This window comes from Colias philodice, chromosome 9, assembly GCF_061535455.1.
Source record: "Colias philodice isolate Cphi_HAF_F1 chromosome 9, ilColPhil1 Martin Lab GWU primary, whole genome shotgun sequence".
NCBI classification, from domain to species: Eukaryota; Metazoa; Arthropoda; class Insecta; order Lepidoptera; family Pieridae; genus Colias; species Colias philodice.
Window position 1 is genome coordinate 7,553,901 of NC_143094.1, and position 26,028 is coordinate 7,579,928.

The 26,028-nt window shown below is 33.1% G+C and overlaps 1 protein-coding gene and 1 long non-coding RNA gene across 2 annotated transcripts in view; both read left to right on the forward strand.

The window, feature by feature from the left end:
- The window catches only part of Eip75B (Ecdysone-induced protein 75B), a 90,722-nt gene that overhangs the window by 2,970 nt on the left and 61,724 nt on the right, over positions 1 to 26,028 (forward strand). The gene's annotated exons all lie outside the window — the stretch shown is intronic.
- On the forward strand, positions 23,378 to 24,906 carry LOC149485937 (uncharacterized). Its single transcript, XR_016316081.1, has 2 exons — positions 23,378 to 23,711; positions 24,175 to 24,906. It is a non-coding gene; the product is annotated as an uncharacterized LOC149485937 (long non-coding RNA).

Genomic DNA, 26,028 nt, shown 5'->3' on the forward strand with positions numbered 1-26,028 from the left:
TATTGAACTATACAAAATAAGAGCGTTAATCACAGTATATGGTATTTGTATCACATGAACATTTATATAATCTAAACAATCATATAATACATGGCAGTAAACGATTGAGTACACAGGGAAGTGTCAGCTCGCAACCTTGCCGGAGGTCACGTCGCGTCATTCGCAACACTACAATACATAAATTGTTTCATAACATAAACAACCAGTTGAACGCTAATAAATTGCCAACGTCAACTTTTTCTTAAATACCTAAGCTTTCACAATATAGACTCTTTAGTGTGTATTCAAAACGTTGACCCGGCCTCCACAACCATCCCCTTTTAGCAACCCTCCTACTGATTTGACCGAGCTGAGGTCATGGCCGCAAGTATTTTCGTGTTTTTCGACGTAATGTAATTTTTCTGATTATATCGCTAACAGTATTTCAATGTTAATAAGCTATAATAAAAATACCTCATATAACTAAAATATTGTATATTAAGTGTGTATGTGTTAGTGCAAATATTTCAAGGTTGCAAAATGATCATTAGCGGTCAATTCCACCTATATTATATTTATGCTACTGGAAAAAACTGACCTATAACTATTTATGCCATATAGGAAAATGCATATTATATACGTACCTACATAATAAATTGATGTTACCATATATGAAGCAACATTAATGACTTAAAACGAGGAAATGTCTTCTATTAAGTACCGGATTGCGTTATTATATTTACTATTACATAGTGTACTGCATAATATACCATAATAGAGTCTGAAGTATCAACAATGTAATCATGGATTAGTGTACCCATCCGGCACTGTACAGTGTACACATAGTAGCACAGTTACTTTCATGGCCATGGCATCTCTAAGTGACGAGTGTATAATCTAGGAAATAAAATTGACATGAAGCTACATCCAAGAGCTCAGTCAAGGCTGAGGTTAAACGATCAGTTATAACAATTGTTGTCTTATTGAAGTGGCGAGCGTGTGAGTTTTTTGCGTTGCGTTGTGCCCAGGCTTCGAGACTTCTCGAAATCTAAAAAAGTTCAGTATAGCATCAGTGTAGTATGTTTACCTTTATGATAAACTGAAAAACTAAATAGTATGATATTCAATATTTTAGTAACTATTCTAAAATTAACAAGATTTATCTCACATAATCCGCGAAACAATGCATTTCCCGCTAAATAAATAAAAAATGCACACATTATGCATTTGTGTTATTACTGGCAATGTTGAGCTGAAGGTCGCTGATAAGAAATTGGTTCTATTAAAAACGTTATACGTCACCTATCAGCACTATACCTATGCAATTTTATCGTTATATATTGTTTCAGTTTTATATTATGTATTTGGTTACTTTTATAGAAATGTAGACAGAACTTTGATTTTTTTTAAATTATTCTATTATTATTTACCTTTTGTTTATGTAATTGTTAGATGTAAAACAATATAAATATACTTATCACAAAATGATCGTTTAGTTATCGGACATCTATAATGCATTTTAATGCAACAATCATTGATATTTTTATCATATTATATCTACTGTGCACAAAGTACTAAGTTATACAAACGTAAAATTTACCTTTTTATTGCCATCATTTGAAAATGCCAATTTGAATGTCACACAAACGAGTATATGCAGTTTTTATAATTTTATTGTTAAATTTGTTTATTTACTAGCGTTGGATTGAATATATTACAGTGTCGCCCCTGACCCACGCATTGAACGCGCGTTGCTATGGTCACGGTCGATCGATCCAAAGCGGGGATGCACTCGGAAATAAGATGTTCTATTCTCATTCTTAACATTCAAATGCTCTCTCGTCTTTATTTTATCACTAAACCAATGAAATTGTAAGAATAACGCAATCAATATGATTAATCACTCAAGATTATAATCCTTATTTCTCTGTTTAATATCAGCATAATAAGTTTTAGAAAACATTCAAAGAATATTCAATTTAAAAAGGAATAAGCTGATCGTATGTAAACGTGACTATTAACATGTTTTAAATAAATAGTTTTTGTTTAATTTGTGATAGCATGTCATATTTTTAAGACAATACCTCTAAATAAAACCAGATAATTATGAAATTGTGATACATATTATAAACAATAATTATTGGGACCTAGAGCCCTCTCTCTAGTTATCTATTAGCTGCACAAACAAGAAACGTTGTTATTGAGTAAGTAGGTATATTAAGATTTTTTTTTATAAACCCGTATTATCACAACTTATTTCTTCTTCACACTTTACAAAAACATCTCTAGGTATCATTTTGTTGTTGAGATCCGAATAATATATAATTTGTAAATGACAAATAAAAAGGTAACGCGTAGGACACGTTTAGGACGAGTAAAGGGTTGTATAATAAGCGAACCTTCATTACCAGGCTAGCATAACTTTAATGAAGTTCGATGCGCTCACTGTGCGTCTGAGTTGCATTTAGGTCCGCGATCCATTGAAAACTTTATAAATGGAAAATATTTATTATTTATATCGCGGTCGAGGCAGTTGGTTACTTATTTTAGACTTTAGAGGGATGGAATCGAATTGTTTCATAAAGGTTAATATGTATAATATAAACATTTAATATCAATTAGCTTAAGCTACCATATTATATATAAAAATCATATAAAATTACGGAGATATTGAAAAAAAGGCTCGTACGTGTGCGTGTTCGAATATTTTATATTATGTATTTGATTATTAACGACTTCTAGACGATGTTTTCTCTGGGTTAATTAGTTGAGTAGTCTATTTTGGTTTGGATTTAGCCTCAAGATTTATTAATACATAGAAGATACTGAAAATGTTAAATTCTCAATGATATGTGTTCATATAATATGAGAAAAAAATTCACAGTTTGATTAATATTAATATTGAAAGCGATCTTTGTGCTGGTCATGCGTCCTAAGAGAGGCTGACGTCATTCACATTGCACGGTTTTTGCACCAGGTCATTGCAGTCACATATAAGTCAAATGTACCTATACGAGTACATTTTATTTGTTATACGGATTGAGTGAGAAATTTCTTGACAACTTGTTTATGTGAACTGTTATTTCAATCAAAGATTTGTAGTAGAGTCTGATGTAACCTGATGTAACATAAAACCTTTTACATATATTTAAAAAATAATTGAAATCTTTTACAATACAGTAAAATAAAACACAAAAAGTTGCTCTGTTTCCAATGTAATCATTAATTTATCACAAACACGAACTCACATTATTTTCTGTCTCTTTTGCACTCATGCTATTGTCATAACTCTATCGAAATGCATATTACGTGCACCTCGGCACAGCTTCAAACTGTACCACCACCATATTTTATCTTCTCGCAATTTCAGATGTCCTGGTACTTAGTGTGAACAAACACTGACATATTTCCTTGATTAACTTTTAAATAAAAAAGTAAATCCCCCGTTTATATGATGGCAAATAATAAAAATAATATGAACGCAAGTTGTAAAAAATTTAAAATTTTATTTTGTTCATGTAAATTATGTTTAATTATTATTATGGATGACTCTTCTTCATCATTAAACCATCCTTTAGTAGTGTAATCTAGTGCATCGGAGTACTAGGTTAGCATAATAAGGTAGAGATATATTTGCAACTGTTTGCTATATTCGATAAAACGTGCTTAAAGCATTATCATAATAATTTTTCATGATGAATGTAAATTGTAGTTTGTAGTTATCTCAGCAATATAAATAATTTCCTTAATTATATACCACAGGAGATAAACTGATGAGTTTAATTAAGAATAAAACAAAACGTTTTTCTTTATTAATTGTATTTAGTTAAATTGTACCCTTTCATTTACTCTTAACCTACACTTATTTAGTTCCCTATTTTGTAAATGAGATTAAAAGAGAGAAATGTTTTTAAAATAAGCCATTGAACTCGTATATGTATTACAAACAAACAAATTTCATTACGATATCATAACAAGAATATTTGTATAATGTTCTGTATTCATTCAATCATGTCTTTAGATAATTCAATATATAAAGCGTGAGAAAGATACTTAATTAATTCAGTAGTGTATTATTTAATTACAGGCTTTTTATAATTGTATTATTCATAAGTATTTTTTTAAAGTGCATCCATTTTCATCATTAAAATCTCACTGAAAGTCAATATTGCTCTCACTTTTACTCGAATACACAGTGTACGGCGATTACCAGCTATGCGTCCGTAATAGAGTGTGTTAGATGCATTTAATGTTGCTTTCTAAGCAGTGAAGGTGAGCACAGGCTCGTTACGTGCAGTTCAAGTTTAGTGCAGGCCGGGCGAGGCGCAGCAATAATTGCAGAGATCGTTGTACATCTAATGCTTTCCGAAGGGGCAACGAACGCAAGCAGCTGCGCAGCGATAGATGCCGTCTTGACTATTTCAGAACGCATTTTCATATACACTACACTGCCCTCAACTAATACGAGAAAAACACATGTCGCGGCTACTAGCCATTTAGATTTGCAGAATGAGTTGCATTATTAAATAATATATTTCGTTTGATCTCTTTAATAATTATTAACCAAGTGTGTGAGTTTCGTAATATATTTTTCACACGTAGATAAACGACATACAAATTCATGATTTTCCATCAATTTAATTTTCATTAGCACAATTTCGAATTTGCAACGAATACCTGCAAGTATTTTATTTTATATACGATATCCAAATACTTTTATAGCATATTATATAGACAGTATGCTGTATGGGCTATGGCCCATTTAGTAGCGCGAAGTTCAGCAGGGCGTTGCACTTTAGATGAGAATCAACTGCGTGTGCGCACACGCTGCGAAAGTGATTCACATTACCACTCTCACCGCACAACGGGATCGAAATTTGAATTAATTTTAGAAACCCTATACAAAATCGGGAAGAAAATCAAAGATCGCTATTTTTATTATCAGTTCTAAAAATATTTAAAAGCTCTAAAATAGAGAAAACTGAACTTACAAACTATCAATTACCATAATGACAAATTGAGGAATATTATGTATTTGTAATAGCTGTACTATTTCCATATAAATTAAACCATTAATCGGTTATAGAAAGTCAAATAGTTATACGAATAATAATGTATAGCTCTTCAGGTAGGTACAGGTTGTAAATAATCTATATAATTTTATATAACAATAATAATCGCTCATCCTCGCTCCGCTCGGGGTGAGGGATGAGGCAAATACGAAAATTTAGCCTATACACTCGTATACTGTACTTTTTGAGTGTATTCATTATAAATGTGCTAAAAATACAAAAAATCACAAAATGTCATCTTAATAACGTCAGTGTAGAGCTAGCTTATTAGGTTTATATTTGCCTATAACTTAACAGAAATGCGAAATGAAATCTATATTAACATTTAAAATTCCAACAAAGTACGTGCAAATAGTTCTTATAATGTATTAAATTACAAAAAACGGGTTCAACTTTCCATGTAAAATAGCATGTTCTATTTCAATTCAACGCAAACACATAGAAAATAACGAATGTGGTTGTTAACTTGCTATAACTTGGCACAAAGTGGTTTGAACTCCGTTGACTGGGCTGAGAATGTTGGCAATAGAAAAAAAACTGCAGTATTAGAAGTATCTAAGCTAGTTGGGTGCAGTGGCCGGGCAGTGCCAGTGACCTGCGTCGTGGTGCGCCGCGCTTGCGTCTGCGCACCTAGCTAGCACACGTAGCTTAGCTACGACATTGCTACGGCGTTGTATTACACGGAGAAATACTTCAAATTTACTTATTATTTTTTATCTTTTAGTTATTTCTATTTTGTAATATCATGCAATAAAGTATTAGTTAGTCGATACAGAAAAATATATTTTTAGTCTTAGTAAGATTTGTATAGACATGATAATTATACGCATGCTTGCTTCGAAGTCTGTTGTAATGTTCACATGGAAAGCTCACGTTTTCCGTACTATGTATGTGAAGATTAAATTATTAATGAATATAAGAAATTAATAATTATCTCAGATTAAGTATATTATAACATTATAAAAGAGCTTCTCTTAAAGCTTTTGAAAGTCGTTCATAAAATGATCCTTAAGTCTGAAGTAACTCGATCGCATTATGTTAAGATGCTCAGGAAAAATAAAAGATATTTTGTGAATTTTACATCTAGGTACCTACTAGACGAACATAATATCTTATTCTAAACGTAATTTTGCACCGATTTAAACCTAAAGTTTCTTTTTATCCCTCTTAGCTAAGTGAGTCATCGTTCTATATCAGGGTTACCAAAGCTATTGTATATAATGTTATGGGATGGGAAGAGCCCATGACGAATACAAGAGATCAATAGTGGAATTTCCTCTTGAAACAGTGATTCAGCTGAAATACTGAGCCAACAAAATGTCCACATTTTATATCGAGTTATGTTTCAGTGATTCCAAATTCTATAAGAGAACGGAAGTTTTTTTAGTCGCTTGGAAAAACTATTTACAAGAAATACGAATTTTTAACATCTATTGTTCTTTTAAACTTTGCAACGTAATTAATATGGATGAGTATCATATAAAATGTTACATTGAAATAGTTAAATCGCGCATTCGCTCTATATGCAAATTTTGAAAACTAATACCATAATTTCATTCCACTTTTCTCTAATATTTTTTGTTAACTTCAAAGCGATCATGATAATAACATGCTATTTACGAACAATACGCGGTCTTTAAAATGAAGATTAATTCAAATTCTTATAATTTGCAATGCAGTGACCGGAGGGCACTTGGGGTCAATATACAATACTCGATATTTTTTTTCTTTACATTTTTCAATGCTAACGTTCATGGTTAGGTTTTTTATGAGATCATCATGATGGTAACAACAACTTGTAATTCATGGTTCGCCAACAAGCTTAAAACGCTCCCATCTCTTTAAATTGATTTTGGGTAGTGTTATTTTATTATTTAACTACTCTAGTTTATATTATTGGCGGCATATATAGTCCGGGATACATCGCCCATTTTTGCAAGTGATTACTATCAAGCTAATTTTTCGTGAGTAGCTTTATTTTGATGAGATGCCCAATAATTTCATGTACGAAACTCTCGATTGTGGTAGCTTACAGAGGTAACAAGGATAAAAAATTTTGATTTGACGGTTCTCAAATATTTATTACGCAATTTGTAGGACAATATGTCTGTTGAATTATATAAGTATTAAATAAGTGAAAATAAAAAAATCTGCTGGTTAGTAATCATTTATGATGACTTCGTTATCGATACACATTGGAAAGAGGGACTCTTTGATCAAACCATAGATTTTGTAGGACAAATATTTTTTCGAATAATTTAGATAATTATCTTGAGATTGAACAAAAAAAAAATATTCAGTTAGTAATTAATATTTGAGAACCATCAAATCAAAATATTTTATCCTTGTTTCCTCTGGTAGCTACCACAATCGAGAGTTTCGTACATGAAATTATTGGGCATCTAATCAAAATAAAGCTACTCACGAAAAATTAGCTTGATAGTAATCACTTGCAAAAATGGGCGATGTATCCCGGACTAATAATTTCGAACACATGACAGACTTACCATATCTATATTGAAACATAGTTGAGTGTCTTACATATTTTATACTTAATAAAAAAACCTAAGTCAAAGTAATCAATAAACTTAATAAAAATTGATACCTATACATCATTAAATCAAAGCCATCGAGAGTGATGGTTGTTTTTGCTGCAACTAACTAGTGCAGAATTACATGCGATGCGGTGTGAGCGGCGCAACCCGGGCGACGACCCGCACGGCGCTTGACCTCGCTGCTTCTACTGCACCATCTTGGAAGTATTCTAATATTTACAATATTTATAAAAATAAGGGAATTTAGGGTACGCGTATTCTTTAAAACGTGCAACAGTTAAAGGCACGTTTGAACCGGAATTTATAAATATAGATTAAGATAATTTTCGGCCATCTTATCAGTGTTTAAAATTTTGTTATCTAACAACTGAAGATGCTTCGCCAGGGGTAAATAGTGAAAAAAAGAAGGATCATATGTGTCAATGAAAGCTATAAAATACCTTCTAACTGAATCCACAATCGCCATTCTGAATAACTAGTGGTGAAATAAACTTAAAGACCTTATTCTCATGCCTACAAAACGCAGTGTTTCACCTTAAAAATTATATCATATAAGAATTAAGCCTTGTTCTATTATATTCAATAGTATCGATTAAATAGTATGGAGAAGGGTCCACAGAAATGACTTAGTTTCTCATTATACCTCTCTATAAGCAGAGTAAAAAATAATAATCTATCTAGAGTTGCATTCAGTTCGATAAGTTAATGACACAGAACTTGTTAGGTTGTCGATACATTATACGATATTATAGCGTGAGAAGAATCCTTAAGAGCTGTTTAGATGCAGAATGCGATGCTCGTTTGTCTTTATTATCTTATTGGCGTTAGAAAAGGAGAGACATAAATCTGAAGCTATAATATTGCAAAGTATCGTATCAGGAGTGCAGCGCGAGCATGAAAGTCGACGGCCGCGGCCAAGGCCCGCACGGTCAGGGACGCGCTATCTAACTCGATTACAATTACCATAGAAGCAATGCGCCTTACTTATACTTTGTAATGTAAACTCTCTGAGAACTAATGGACAGAAATGCATTGTTTCATTAAAACTTCACATCAACGATAATGTGATGACTAAGAACTATTAATGTGTTTAATAATTTTATTTGTGAAATATACCAAAAGGTAAGAGAAAATGTCCAAGCTGTTATAGCTAACGAAAAATAAAATTCGCTTGAATATTTTGTTACAAAAATTTGCCTGCAAAACAAACAACCCCTGTAATTTAAGGAGTGTAAGAAGCCGCATGGCTGTCAAGTCGCTTTGTACTACACCCGTGGACATTGTAAAGTGTAATCACGCGGCGTGAGTAAATGCATGTCTGTATGTATGTCGGGTTACGTCGGTGCGGAAACGAGGTGCGTCGAGCGCCTCCCGTCTGGCCTCACACCCCGACCCACCCTGTCTGCAGCACTCCCTGCCACCCCAGTAATTCACTCTCACTAACCCACTGCAGCACAGTCAATCATGCATATCACGCAGTCTAATTCAAGGCGATGCGTAAATCGTAATGCCTGAATCATTTTTCTAAAGTAAACGGTAAGGTAAATGATTGTGGTAGATGCGTACATGCTTCCTCTTATTTGTAACGATCTCATGTATATGCCTTATATCTTAGGAAGGAAGAACAGACTATTGCAAAAAGTGTTTGATTGGTTTTTTCCCAGTACAATAAAAAACAACATTCCTTTATATTGTATGCACATGAAGGTTACAGTATGATCGGTTTTATGAGATTGTTAAGATTGATGAAATAAATTTTGATTGATTAATTAATTAAAGTTGATACGACCTGTTTTTACAATTAAACATCAAATTAATTAGGTATTACATTAACACGAAGAAATCAAAAATGTATAGGTACCGTACCTATGTAAACACATATTTCCCTACTTAGAACGACTAATGTAGAGTTTCAATCATAGCTATAGGTATCAAATAAGTTTTAATTATAACCGGGTAGTAATAAAAAAATGTGCATAAAATAATATAATGTGTTATAATTTATAGAACTCATATTTCATATGTTCATAAATATATATAATGGTATATCGTAGACGCAGTGAAACAGGCATAAATGTGTATAACGCAGCGCAGTCCCATTTTTCATGTAACTTTTTGTTCCTGTTACACACTACATCAGCCAAAAGCGTCGATGCATTCCGTTTTTATAATGTCTGCAAGTCGTTGGTGAAAGCGGCAGGGTGGCAGATCGGGGCGCGGGGACCGAGGTGGGGAAGTGCCCCCATGTCTAGACTGGGTCGGTAGTTTTCCGGGATTCAGCCGGCTTTGACTGCAGTCTGCTCACCCACTCACTGCACAGACATACTTATAGATATACACACAACCGTCTGAGGACCCTCGTCGCATCAGACGCAGTTTTTGTATTACTTTTTCTTTATGTAGACGGATAGTACATTCAGGGTGAAATGAATGCTCTTGTCTGGAAGGGATCTTTAGAGTGACGAACAAAAAGGAAGTCTCTGAGAGGTATTTGCTGAGTATTACTGTACGTGTAAACAGCGTACAGCTGGACTTCATTCAGGGCTATACCGTTTAATTGCAGTCATTATACAATGTAGAATCGTTATGTCAATTGTGTTTAATGAGCCAAAGATTTAATAATGAATAGCATTAAAAAAAACTTCATCCGAACTTTGAACGAAAATTCTTGTTAAATAAAAGATCTTATCTTTGTTCAAATATACGCTGAAATTTTATAAATCTATGTAGGGTCTATCGGATGTGAATGTCGTAGTGCAGGTTCAGTTACAAGGAAACAATATACTGAAAGTACGTTAAATAGACTAGTCCCATGAACTACTAACAATAGGCCATTTCCATCTAATAAGCCTTTGTGATTGATGTGAGGCGTCTATTCATTTGTAACCGAGACAAGCATAATAACAAACAACAAACCTTCACATAAGCTTACTGTCAATTAAATATTTAAGAACAATTGCTTGTTAGCAACGTCGACGAATTCCAGTATTGGTTTTTTGTCTTATTGGAATCAGTTAAGCGATTCAATAGCAAGGACAAATAGACAGTAGGATATCTTTATTATATTAACATTTTATTTTTGAATTGATACGAAAATAAACGAAAGGATATCAGCACAAACATGCCCTAGTGACTTCTAATAATTCCTGTGGGCTCCGGTTTTCTGTCAATATCTATGAATACATCTATGTCAATAGTGATGACACTCCTATTATAAACGTGGCAATTTGTTAAATAGGATTTATTGATGAATATAACTGTTACACGTAAAACTCGCTCAACTGAATTCCAGGAAATTTGGAACACATTTAATCTGAATTACGAACCAAATTTTTTATCCTTTAAACACGTGTAAAGTCCCATTTCACAATTAATATGGCAGGCCACCATGTTATAAAATTTTTCTTTCCCGCGTAGGTACGCAATCATCATCACGTCACACGAATTTGTACGTTATTATTAGTTTCGTTAATAAAAATAGTAATATATGACATCTCTTGCATGACGTCGTCAGTGAGCAGACGAATTACTCGGTCTCGAAATAGTTAAAAGCTAATTGTGTTTCACAACAGTTTGAAGGGTCGCGTCGGTGGTATATTTAGCGCGGTGCGAGGCGAGGCGCGGCGGGGGCGAGGCTGACGCGGAAGTGTAGGGCGGGCGGAGGGCGTTGACCGTGAACGTGGGGCGGCATCGATCCGACGGCCATACCCTCGCGCAACGAGAAACTGTGCTCCATAATCACGCTTTCCAATTAAATTAATACTTATCTGATTGAAAACAGTGGTCAGTTAATGATCATGCACCCATGCTTAACTCAGTCAAAGAGCGAGAGGTTAGGAATTAGAATAGATTTCTTAATAAAAATTTATTGGAAATTTTTATTGCTACTATTACTAAATTTTGGATTTATAATGTTCTTCAAATAGTGCCTAATGCATAGAAAGTTAAGAATCAGCAGCTATTAAGAAATTGTATTTTTTTAACATGGCTCTACATATGCATATTTTTATCTATACCTCTGCATTTTTCCGGATGCCCTCCGCATTTTCTCCCGCTGATACAATTCCGAATTAAAGTTAGTAGGGTTCTTTGGTTGAAAAGGTGAATGCCTCCCCTATGTAGAATATCTTATAAGAACCCTTAAGAAAAAGGGATCATTATCATGTATTTACAAAAAAAATGTACCGACTCTACCTCTTATTATACGAGTTTTTAACAAAACAATTGATTCTTAATTATGTTGTGATTAATAAGCGTTATAAAATTTTAATAAAAATATATTTGGAATTAGTTTAATATTACGTATTGTTATGACAACACAGTTATGTAACACTACATCGTATATGCTCAATTACAATTACTGAGCGATACGTCTCGACCTCGCTTCGCTTCAATTATTTTTCCGCGTGTTTGCGATCGCTTATAATCATGTGATCCTGTAAAACAATGAAGAATGAATGAATCAAGTATTCACTTAAACAAAAAATTCTAGTACATATGTTTTATTCAGTTATTCACCGTAAAAAAGAAAATCCATCTTAACTTCATCGTTCTATTTTCAACGCTCAGTTTTGCTCACGACCTTGCTTGCGTAACACGGAAACAAGAGGCAATGTAAACCCAATGTCGAACGTATATCTTATTGAAGGGACCGTCAAATTTCATAGAAATCTAATATTATTAGAATCCAGGTCACTTTATGCTCGGAGAGATATAAATAAAGCGCGTTTAGCCGTTTAACTACGGAACGTAATTGCTTCCTAAACATATTACATCCGATTCCTTGTACAACGGGATGGGTGATAAGGTGCAGCAGGGTGGCATGTGGGAAGGGGACTTGAACATTGAATGTCGGGCAAGGGCGGCGTGAGTCACGGCCGCGATCAATACGTTGCACTACTAGGAAATGCGTGGCCGCGCCTGGCGTTTCAATTGCACTTTGAACTACTAAAATTCGTTTGTAACTATTACACAACAACAAATTTTTTTAAAGGTTTACATTTGTAAATTGCTTCCGAAAATATTAGCACCGTTGTTTACAATATTTTTGAATTACTGCAAGGCCGAGGGTTTGTTTAATATTTCAACCTGAATGTATCTTCCCTAAGCTTTGGGGTGACGCATTTTATTTTCCCTAAAGCCGTTGGAAGAGCCAGGAGATTAATTTTCGACGTACCTATTATTTTAAAAAAGCTGTGATAGTTATTATTAAAACAAAACAAATTTCGAAATAGGACATATAAGGATATGTATTTTAGTTTAAAGAATTAATGATTAACGCTCATTTATCCATAAACCTTAATAATAATTAATACTTATAAATAATAACTAGCTGTTTGACCGCTTCCGTCCAAGACAAATCCAACTTACCAAAATTAATTGAAATCCGTTAAGCTTTTCTCAAGTTATGTCTATGGGTAGTAGCTAAAACGACCTTCTTTTATAAAAAATAGGGACTATTGTTATAAAAAAAAAGATATACAATGCAATAAGTATGGAATCAAGTTCATACTGCGTGACCCTGGGATTATAACGAAGGCGGAAGGTGACCTTTAGAACTTCTAACTACGCAAAAAGTTCATCTGTTTGTAAGTTTGTTGTTTCCGTTGATTTATTCTCTTAATAAAGAATATATAGAGCGATAATATTTAAATTTATATAAATAGAACACTCTCTAGAACATTAAAAATGTAATAATCATAATATATTAAATATTTCATCGAATATTATCCTGTACACATACAGGGACAATTGAAGTAAGTGAAAAATAGTCGGTCAAGTGCGAGTCGAAGTATGAAAAGAGTGTATTGAGGGACAAACTTAGCTGTGCTCTTGGAAAACTATTGTTGTCGCCTTACATATTCATATGAAGGTCAACATTTTTTTATTATTTTGACATACAAAGTATTGCTCACTTAGTTTTATTAATTTCCACTCGACAGCAATTCTGAGAAATATTGGCAAATACATTCAAGCAAATAGATGAATAATAAGTGATGCAATGTTGTCCTTTTGAGGAACAAAATCACAAAAAGTTTGTTTTACAATGTATTTTGTAACGATTCTGTCGCCTATTCTGTTTCTGAATTGGCCATTCAAAAACAAGTAATCACGTAATTAACGCTTGAACTATTGATAACTATTGATAGAAATCAATAATAAAAAAATAAAGCTCAAAAAAAGCAAAAAAAGCTTATTTTTTGCCCCTTTTTTTTTAAGCTTATTTTTTTATATTGAAATTTGTATGGCTAATAATACTTATCGATTAGCTCAATTTAGGCAATTAGAAGTTTTTATATATTCGTAGACAAAATTAAGAGCCTCTTTTGTAATTCAACATTGGATAAACATGTTTATTCACAAAAAAACAAAATGACTGATGTACTTAATATAAATTAATTTATTTTCAATCGCGAATCCAAGAAAGTACTCTAAAAGATAAACAAGATAGAGGCTCTTATTTTCGTTTGTTTAGTATATTGTGGTACTCGGTGTTCACATAAGTACGTGTGTGAACATTTAGGTAAATAATGTAATAGAATACCTCCATAAATACCCCAAAATAAATTGAATTTATTACACTTAGGTGCTAATGGTAGTGTACGTAATTTAAAAGATCATTTCTATAAAGGCACGTCTATCATTAGAAATTAAGAAACTATTTTTGTGCAGTCTGTAGAGGTTCTCTATAAAACGAGAAAATGGTAGGCTTAATTCGTAGAAGAGCGTTATTGATTTGAATATACTCGTCACGTTTCAGAGCATTTAAAATGTAGAGACAGATTAATAATGATAATATCGTTATATAATTTGTTTGAAATATAAAAAAATGGATTCCGAGGTTGGCATTCATTTCAAATTTGTCTTTTCATTTCCTGACATTCGTTTCCCAATAAATTCTATCCATATACCACATGGTATATGCAAGTATCATTTTAATATTTGGTTTTAATAACTATGTACGGCATCGACATTGCACTTGGAAACTGGCAAATTGATGATGAGTGCAAATTGTGATAAGTGGGAACATAAATAATTATATACAGTAACCTCCAGTCGACTTTCCGACTATCGTCCGGAACAAATACACGACTGACCTACAAACGGCCGCATATACAGAAAGATTCTTTTTCCGTCCTTTTCCTACCTCAACGTAATTGCCACGTGCGGTTGAGATAGCATGTCTTGTTACGATGACGAGCCTCTGTTCTCAATGTCAAGTTCACCTATTATTATTAGTTCTCAATGCCACAAAACATACGTAATAAGTACGTAACTATATTATGGGCAAACAAACATATTTTATTGTGGTTATAATAACGATTATCATAGCAAATGATCGGTTAGGTACCTATGTACCCCTATTTTATTTCTTTAACACGTAAAATTTAAGATACATAATCATACAATGTTATAAAATTTACTTTGATCCCTGCAGCTTCTTTGTTTTTCTGCCATAAGCATTATTATAAGTTATTTGTGGTAAATATGCACGTAATGAAGCTACATCTTAGAACTGAAATATAGTGAGGTTTTCATCACATAACACGAATCACGATTAATGTAGAGAGAGAGAGTGATGATATAGGTACTTTACTGAGAAACTATGTACATTTTAAGTTTTGAGCAGCAATATAGCATTTTTTATTCATGACTCTAGGATAGAATTCTTTTGTAAATATTAAATACCAATTAATGACTTTATTTTTAACCTTAATTTATAAATTGGTGAGATAATTAATCTAGATATTTGGTATTAATTGGTTAAAAATCATAAAAAATTGTCTTATTCAAATATTCACATTAAAAAAGTAGTAACATTTGAGCCGCAGAACCTGCGCGTACTCGAGCGGGCATCCAGCATAGAAATGTTAATGATACCTGTGTTTTATATGGATATTATTATGCGGTAATATGTTAAAATTACAGTGTTAAAATTACAGTGGACATTAATATGTGGATTGAAATAGTTTAATGCAGTTTAGGTTTAGTGTTTAAATAATAGCAGACAAAGGCACACAAATTATACATCATTTTGTGTTTGTGAGTTCTCGGGTGGCGCTCGCACGGTTTATTCAGCTCCGTTAAAGTTAAATCTTAAAAATATTTATCGTGTAATTCCATCGTCTTAAGTTATTTTAACGTAAAGTGCTTTAAGTAAATTAACCCTCGAACTGTGTTCATGGATCAAAATAAGTGCATAATTATATAAAGTCATCAAAATAAGTTAATTACTAAAAGTGTTATTTGTTAAAGAATATATACAAAAATACTTAGTGTATTAAGTGAAACAACTTTTTAAGGGGCCCTGCTCCGAAATGTATGTTTCTAAATCATGGTTTTTGGATAGAAATCATCATATTTAAAATCCTAAAAAAATATATAGCACAGATAAACGTTTGATCTAGTGACTTTTTTGGATAAAAACACAATATTAAACATTTGACTCGATCAAAAAAAAATCAGAAGTAACATCGATTTTAAAAGCATAATCAGTTTTATGAGAATTAGGGGAACGCTATGTTTATGAAAATTTGACATTTCATTTACTAATCAGGTTTTACAGGGAAGTTTTTGGATAGATTTTTAATTTAGCCCTTATTTTTTTCTATATAAAATATAATACGTAAAATGCGACTCGCGCGCACCACGTCAGTGCAGCCAGAGTCCAGCCGGACGTTATCGAGGGAGGACCTGTGCTAGTTTTGCTCCCGACCACGTTGCAGTCGCCGTTCGCGTATTAGAACCGAGCGGCGAGTAAAACGGCGAGCATGTCACGGTATAAATAAATCAGTAGTTTGATTTTGTTAGTTATCCTAGGATTATTGTTGTAAATATAAATTAACTTCTTATTCTATACTATTAAACGAACAATATTTGCATATTAATATATTTGTTTGTAAATACAGTGTGGAAATTTTCGATGGGCCCTGGGTGAAAGTACTAGAAATACTGGAGATAGCAAATTTCCTTTATTTTTAAAAAGAAATAGAACTGCATTCAAAGATTTTCAAAAATTTAGAATACACTAACTTACTTATTACATACTTATATTCAATTATTATTTTGCCTTTTTTATTTGTTTTACTTTAAATTATTATTACCAATATTTTCAGAAGAAAATAAATTAATGTATCCAGAACGAGAGTTTCATTTTAAACTTTAAATGTATGTATAAAATAGACCAAAAAATTTTTACGAGAAATTAACAATAAATTATCTTTTATATTGTTTCTATCGATTTGAATAATAAAATAAAATTTGAAAAAGGAATGTTTCTTTTCAGAAAAATTTGCTATCCCTAGTATTTCAAGTACTTTCCATTCAGGGCACATCGAAAATTTCCACACTGTATATATACAAACAAATATACAGGGTGTCCCAAAAAGTAGTGATGAACGGAAGCTGGGAGGTAGAGGACCAAGAGGGCTATCCGAATCACCCCCATGTGTGTTATGCGATTTTTCGTATTTTCGGAGTTATTACATTTTTTTCAATTTTTCATCTATCGCCGAGTACGATGAGATTTTTATTTATGGTGACGTGAATTATTGCGCTAGATGCTTGTTTTTTTTTGTGTGCTAAGCTGAAAGATAGGCCAATTCAGTATGGTAACATTTACTATCGTTAGATCTTCGAATGGAATAAAAAAAAGAATTAAATGCCAAGAAAGATAAAATTACCCAGTATGTTCATAACTTCAAGGGCCCATAAAAAAATAAAATCACATAAAAAAGGTTTTCCATTTGGCTTTTAAAAACTTGCTCTATCGATCAGGTAGCCACCATAAAAATTTCATTTTATTATTCTGAAGGCTTCAATCGAAAAATTGAAATCTAAATGTGGTAAGTGCAAAATTTTTATTAACATGATGATCATTAAAACCAATAAATAGGTGTTTAATTACCAGAATTTTTTTAAATAGCCCCGCTGTTGCTCAGTGCAAGTGCGACATCACCGTAAAAAGTTGTCTTTTAATTGTCTGAATGCTTTTTTATCATTTTTAATGGTTTCTTCTGCTACTATGAATTTCCGGGTTATTTTGTCCAAATTGGGGCATTCTCTCAAGTAGCCGAGGTCTTTTTAGTATCCCCATTGAAAAAAAATCAATGGGGTTTATTCGAGGGACCGTGGAGGCCAGGCTTTAAAGCAGGCGTCACCGGCGCATGCGCAGGCTGCAACGACCAATCCATCTTTCAGGGTATTTTTGCCCTTTAGCCTGGCCTCCACGGTCTCCGGACATAAACCCTATTGAATTTTTTCCGTGGGGATACTACAAAGACGAGAGACTGCCACAATTTGGACGAAATAACCCGGAAATTCATAGTAGCAGAAGAAACCATTAAAAATGATAAAAGAGCATTCAGACATTAAAAAGACAACTTTTTACGGTGATGTCGCACTTGCATTGAGCAACAGCGGGGCTATTTAAAAAAAATTCATTTTTAAACACCTATTTATTGGTTTTAATAATCATCATGTTAATAAAAATTTTGCACTTACCACATTTAGATTTCAATTTTTCGATTGAAGCCTTCAGAATAATAAAATGAAATTTTTAGGGTAGCTACCTGATCGATAGAGCAAGTTTTTAAAAGCCAAATGGAAAACCTTTTTTATGTGATTTTATTTTTTTATGGGCCCTTGAAGTTATGAACATACTGGGTAATTTTATCTTTCATAGCATTTAATTCTTTTTTTTATTCCATTCGAAGATCTAACGATAGTAAATGTTACCATACTGAATTGGCCTATCTTTCAGCTTAGCACACAAAAAAAAACAAGCATCTAGCGCAATAATTCACGTCACCATAAATAAAAATCTCATCGTACTCGGCGATAGATGAAAAATTGAAAAAAAATGTAATAACTCCGAAAATACGAAAAATCGCATAACACACATGGGGGTGATTCGGATAGCCCTCTAAGTCCTCTACCTCCCAGCTTCAGTATATCACTACTTTTTGGGACACCCTGTATAAATATGCAAATATTGCTCGTTTAATGGTATAGGATAAGTAGTAAATTTATATATCAACAACATTCCTACGATAGCAAATAAAATCGAACTACTGATTTATTTATACTGTGGCATAATCACCCGCCTTCATAGGTCACCGGAGTTCATGCCGCGCCGGCTCCTGCGCAACGCGGGCGCGAGCCATCTCAGTGCCTAAAATGCCTAAACTTTCAGTACAAAGGGCTCTTAAAACATCGTATAAAAGTGATTATCAAACATAATAAGTTCTAAAATAGTTAATACACAAGTGCAAATTATCAATAAACTTTTTCTTTGTTCGTTATAATTGTGCAATGACACTTCGACCTTGAACTTTATAACGGTTTTACTCAAGCTAAAGCAGATACATTTTTTCAAGTTCACTCTTAAATGTCGTGCTAGCTTTACGGTATCGCCTTCGGACAGCGTTTCAAGACCTCAGAAGCCCCGAGATCAAATCTCAGACATCCTTCCATAATTGTTATTATTAGTTTTTTTTTTTTTTGGGTTGTGGTAATTTTCCAACTGAACTAAGGGAAATAGAATAGGGAAAGAAGAGAGAGAAAAGAAAATAATAATAATAATAAATAAATAAATAAAATGCAGCGCACCCCGCCTGATAATAAAATTCACAGCCTATGTAATTCTGATTCAGAAACCTTTAAGCATCAGAACGCCTGCATTGACAAGAAAAAGGGTGCATTTTCCAAACGACAAAAACGTCGGCGTGCGTCACAGGAAGAGGACAGTTGCAAATCTAATGAAGAACGTTCACAGTCTAAAGATGAAATCTTATCAATAATCGATGCTTGGAAAAAGGAGCAAGAGTGTGTTCTAAAAAAACTTAGTGATGATATTAATGAGGTAAAAAAACAAAATGCTAACATACAAAAAACAAATATAGAAATTCGAAATACAAACAGTGAAATTGAAAAATCTTTTAACTTTTTATCTCAAAAATACGAAGATTTAAAAATATTGGTAGGTGAAATGCAAAAAGACAGGAAGAAAACTCTAGAATATGTCAAAACATTAGAAGACCAAATTGAAACTATTCAAAGAGCACAGAAATCAAATATGATTGAACTACGAAACATCCCTTCTAAAGCCATCGAAACGAGCCCGGACCTCGCATCAATAGTCACTAAAACGTGCAAATCTTTGGACGTGCCCATACAACGAGCAGACATAAAGGAAACCGTGAGAATCTACAATAAACATAACCCCCAATCAGCTATGCAAACTGTACTTGTTGATTTTTCCTCGTCTTCAATAAAAAACAATCTCCTAGCTAAGGTCAAGGATTATAATAAAAAGAACCCAAATAATAAATTCAGTTCTCATAATCTTGATTTCCCTGGTCCGAACGTGCCCATCTACATAACAGAAAGTCTCACACCGAAATCAAGAAAATTATTTTATTTAACTCGGATTTTTGCAAAAAATCGCAACTACAAATTTTGTTGGACTTCGAATGGTAGGATCTTCCTCAGAAAGACTGATGGCGCTCAACACATTCTTATCAAGGATGAAGCCCAGCTAAGAGGGATGAACGACGCCCCCCTATGACTAGCAAATCTCATAAATTTTGTTTCTGATTTGTACAATATTAGAACTTTTACTTTATATACTTTTAACCATGTTTTTAAATGTACTTGTAATATTATATTATATTCAACACAATTATTGTTACTATCCACTCTAATACACATACATGCTACAAAATCAAATAAATTTAAGCACATTACTCACTCATTTACCCTTCATTCATATCCGTTCAGAGATGAGAGCCAACTGTTCCAATATGTGGACATTATGTTTTTCCATTTCATCATAGTTCATTGGCCAAGTTTGTTGTGTCGTACCTCCACAAATGAATATGCAAGTCTTTTAAAATGTGACAACCTACTACCCGTTTTTCAAATTCGATTCTTTAAATAATAATATAATTTTATCTGAATTGGAAGAAATTTGTGAAATAGAATGTCATCAACTATCCAGTCCATCTGAATATACGGACAAATTTAATGCTAGTTTTACTAAAAATTCCCTGACTGTACTGACGGTTAACATACGAAGTATCTCTAAAAATTTTGATATTCTTGTATTCTTCATGTCATGTCTAAACGCCCATATTGATATTGTGGTACTGACTGAGTGTTGGATAGATAAAAACAGTATCATACCATCTATTGATTCGTATTCCTCTATCCAAACACAAAGAAGCCATAACCAAAATGACGGTGTAATTGTATATATCAAGGATAACCTTGATTACTCTTTCTCTGAACCAATAGTGGATGGTGGCTCGTGCTTAAGCGTATCTCTTGCAAAAAACAGTACTACACTTATTTGTTCTTACCGATCCCCTAGCTCAAATCCAGCTAAATATATTGAAGACCTAAATCAAATATTAGGCACTACGCGAACTAATAATATTATTTTGACTGGAGATATCAATCTTGACTTATTGCCTGGTAGTATCACCGGTCATACATGTGATTATCTGAACTTGATGCATTACTATGGATTAAGGCAAGGTATTAACAGGCCTACACGAGTGAACTCCTGTATTGACCATTTCATGGTTCGCAGCAAGAATGAATGTAAAACAGTTGTATTTGATCCTCTTACTGACCATGCCCCTATACTCTTGTTAATGAATATGAATAAAATTACAAAAAATAACGTACCTCGTTACACCACGGTTTATAATAATGATCTCCTTTTAGAACGCTTCAAACATATAAACTGGTCTGAGATATACACAATTGAAGACCCAAACCAGATATTAGAATTCATCTTAAATAAGATACGGGAAGTACTTGATAGTTGTAAAGTCCTGAAGAAAATTCCCAATCGAAAGAAACCTATTAAGCCGTGGATAACCCAAGGTTTAATAAAATGCATTAGAAAAAGAGATAAATTACACAAAAAACTAAAAATATCCATGAATAGCGACTCCCTTAACGAATACAAAAAATATAGGAATGTGTGTAACAAAATAATAAAAAATGTTAAAATAGCGTATTATAAAGCTAAGTTGGAGAAAAACAATGGTAACGCAAAGAAGGTCTGGAACATAATCAAAGAGTCTTGTAACATAAAGCCTTGTAAAGTACCCAATGCTGACCTCTTGAATATTAAACCCAATAAGCATGATGCCTTGGCTGAAATAAACAATTACTTTGTATCTGTAGGAGGTGAACTTGCAAAGACTACTCTAGCTTCCCTTAATGAAACAGAAGAGACATTGGCTTCTAAATCTAAAAATAAGGAGCCACCTCTTGACTCTTTCGTGCTTACTCCAACTAATCACCTCGAAATACAAACCATCCTTGCAAATATAAATATTACGAGTGCTTCCGGTCATGACTTAATACCAACATTTATTTTCAAGAATTTCAGAAATTATTTATCCGCGCCCATATCTCACCTATGCAATACAAGCTTTTCAACTGGAATCTTTCCGCATAGCTTTAAAAAGGCGATAGTCACTCCAATTTATAAATCAGGTAATAAACTCTCACCGACAAATTATAGGCCAATTTCCTTATTATGTACCCTTTCTAAGGTGTTAGAGAAATGCGTTAACAGAAGACTTATGAGCTTTTTGGAAAAGAAAAATCTACTGCATAACCATCAGTTTGGCTTTAGGTGTGGAAAATCCACTGAAGATGCCACTCTGAGACTCACTACTTTAATTTCTTCGTATCTAGATGATGGCTATAAGTGCTTGGGTGTCTTACTAGACCTAAAGAAAGCGTTTGACACCGTCTCAATTCCGATACTCTTGGCCAGGTTGGAAAATTCGGGAGTAAGAGGTGTTACTCTAGACTGGTTCCGAGACTATCTATCTAATAGATCTCAAGTTGTTCGTCTGGAAGGCTCTTTAAGTACGGAAGAACATTGCTTGTATGGAGTCCCCCAGGGAAGTACATTAGGACCTACACTCTTTCTTGTCTATGTAAACGAATTATGTAAGCTCAAACTAAACGGCGGCGAAATCACCATGTTTGCCGATGACACAGTCATAATATTTAAGGCCAAAACGTGGAAACAACTATTTGAAGGTACAGAATGTGGTCTCGCTGAAGTAACGGCATGGCTTGAAGATAGCCTCTTAAGTCTTAACTGCGCTAAAACTAATTACCTCTGCTTCAGCAAAACTTCCGCTTTAGAACCAGTAAATAAGTCGCTCAAATTACATGTGTTTCCCTGCAATCGTAGTTCTCATAGTTTCCAATCGCAATGCATGTGTCCATCCATAAGCAGGGCTACACAGATTAAGTATTTAGGAATAATTCTCGATGACAAGCTCAATTGGAAGCTCCAAATAGCGCACGTGTCAATGAGAATCCGGCGGTTGCTGTTTATTTTTAAGACATTGAGGACTTTTGCTAACTTCAACCTAATTTTGCAGATTTATAAGGCCTTAGGTGAATCTCTATTATTCTACTGTTTAACTGCTTGGGGTGGAGCTGCAAAAAGCCATTTCATAGAAATTGAACGAGCTCAGAGGGCCTTGCTGAAAGTAGCCATCAAAGAATCGTTTCGCTACCCAACCGCCCTCTTGTATGAGAGGACTATGGTACTTAGTGCTAGGAAATTGTTTATTTATAAATGTATTACACGTTTCCATCGACAATGCTCATTTAACAGCATCAAGAAATTCAACAGGAGAATAGTCGTCCCTGTACCGATGGCTAAGAGTAAATTTGCTAACAGACAGTATAAACATTTGGCTCCTAAAATGTACAATGCCCTTAATAATTACCAGAATGTATAGTACGACATAAAAGAGATGAAATTAATTATTTTGGAACTAATTCGTTTTTCATTACCTGGCAACCCTGAATTGCCAATGTAGCTGTCAAGTTGAATAAAAATTTGTTGTTTTTTTCGTGAAGTGGAGAATTATTGAGATAAAATTGTTATTTAGAACAAGAAATTTAAATAAAAAAGGAGACATCATGAAAAAGGTTAAACGTAGCGGTGTCCGTGATGTCGTGTATAAAGTTTTTATTCGGTGTTTGTCCGAATTTCAAGCTGGAAAGTTATTGACTGATTTGGAAAACGTTTACAAACGTACAGCAGAATATACCGGTGAGATTCCATTTATTTTTGTTCATTACTACGTAAAATAGAATATTCCATTAGTGACGAGTGTTAAATGTATGTATGTATGGCGATTATTACGTTTTCGCAATTTAATTTGAGGTTATTTGTATGTAAACAAAAACTTGTTTTTATAGTGCGACCAGCACAATTTGAGTCAAGAAGTTATATCCAATCCAACCAGCCTCAAATAAAGTACCTAGTTTAGATTTTACTACATAGTATAGTGATAATTGTTTTCATACAGCTATCTATTAATCAATCAAACCATAAGAAAAAAAAATCATATTTTAGATTTAGCTTACTAACTACTTACTAGTGTAGCGCAGGGACGCTGGCCTCCTACATTAAAAAAAAATTAATAAAATAAAGGAAGTTTTAGTTTTAAGCTACTATAAAAATATGTTAAATGTACTATTTGATTTTATTCATCTTAATTCGTTTGTTATAGGGGTTTCTGAAAGCACAGTACGCAGGATAGTAGAGGAAGGGAGTAGAAATGAAGGCAAATTTTCAACGCCAGCCAAACATAGGAGAGGTACTTCGAAACAGAGTGATGATCAGTCAAAGGACTGACTGAAAGAGTAGAATATTTAGATTTTGATGAATTATATTAAAGTACAAAATTTATCTACAAAAAAAAATAAAAATATGTAGTTTTCAAATCGCCTTGTTTTTTTTCTACCCGACGGACCCAGAAAGAGGGTAATGTGTTTGAGCTGCATGTATGCTTGTTTGTTTGTATGTTTGATTCTATGTGCGCCTCTGCAGTCTAAACACTTGACCGATTTTTATAAAATAACTAATTCCAAATACATTTAAGTAAAATTTGACCTAGGTAGGTCAAATAAAATACTAATGTATTTTTGTCTTAAATTTACACTATTGCTACAATGAAACAATTATAACGGTTTAAATCGCGGTATTTATTTTAGATTATATTATATAGATTTTTAGATTTTTATTCTATAGTATCAAGATCGCTTGCGTCGCAGTATCAGTGTTGCTATATGAGCGACGGTGGCGCCCTCATTTATTTTCATCTCTTTTGTGTCGCACTGTAACTAGGTGTACAAATTACCAAATAAAATCTAAAGTTAAAAACTGGCTCTCTACTTTTGATTATTTAAATACTGAACGTTTACTCTATTAACTAGGACAGTTCTTTTCTCTAATAAAGTCATTCACACACTACACTCCAACACTACACTCTCATACAACACTCTCACACCTACACACCATAATTATCATGTTTTACGTCCACACACTAGGGTTAACCGAGTGGATTATAAACTATTTTTATTTTTTATTTTTTTATTTTTTTAATGCATGCATAATTATTAAATAGGTAATTAATAATAATGTATAATGAACAAATGTTGAAATGTAACAAATAATATTATAATAAATTATGTCTAAAGCTGAATAAATTCGTGTACATACGCCATTGTAACAGTGTAATATAAATTAGTGTGAACACAGGCTCCTGAAAAACAGTTTACAACTATATTAGGAGCCTGGGTCATTAAATTTTTGTAAGATATATCTAATGGTGCAAATAAATGATTTATTTATTTATTTATTTATTTAAAAATAAAGTTGGAAATTTAAGTTGTCAATTTCGTGAAACATCATAAATCACCACTTTTTGCCAGTTTATGTTATACTAGAGGTCCGCCCCGGCTTCGCCCGTGGTACATATTTCGCAATAAAAGGTAGCCTATGTCCTTTCGCGGGTATCAAAATATCTCCATACCAAATTTCATGCAAATTGGTTCAGTAGTTTAGGCGTGATTGAGTAACAGACAGACAGACAGAGTTACTTTCGCATTTATAATATTAGTATGGATTAATTATCGCATGGGAAACATACATTTATTGTTTTATCAAGACTTGTTACGAAGAACAGTGTTTCTGTATTCAAAATTCACTTTCAAGTAAAGCGTTCTCTGTTGGCATTTTCTCGAATTTCTAGTGACTAAAGGAGAAAGAAGCCTCCTTATTTTCGGAAAACCCCAACAGATGGCGCTCTTTGCAAAGTTTGTTACTTAACAGTTTTATACAACGTCTACTAGATGGAGCCACTATATATAACATTTATTTTTTCTATTCGTTTCTCAAATGATTTAATTTTATAATTAAATTGAATTGAATAAATACAATTTATTAGTTATTTTAAACAAGTGCATATATACAATCTATTAAAGTTTTATACAAAGTAGATTTGACCATTTACAAACGGATTTTTTTATTAATCAGTATCGATAATAATAATTAGTAATAATGCAGTGGATATGATTCTGAA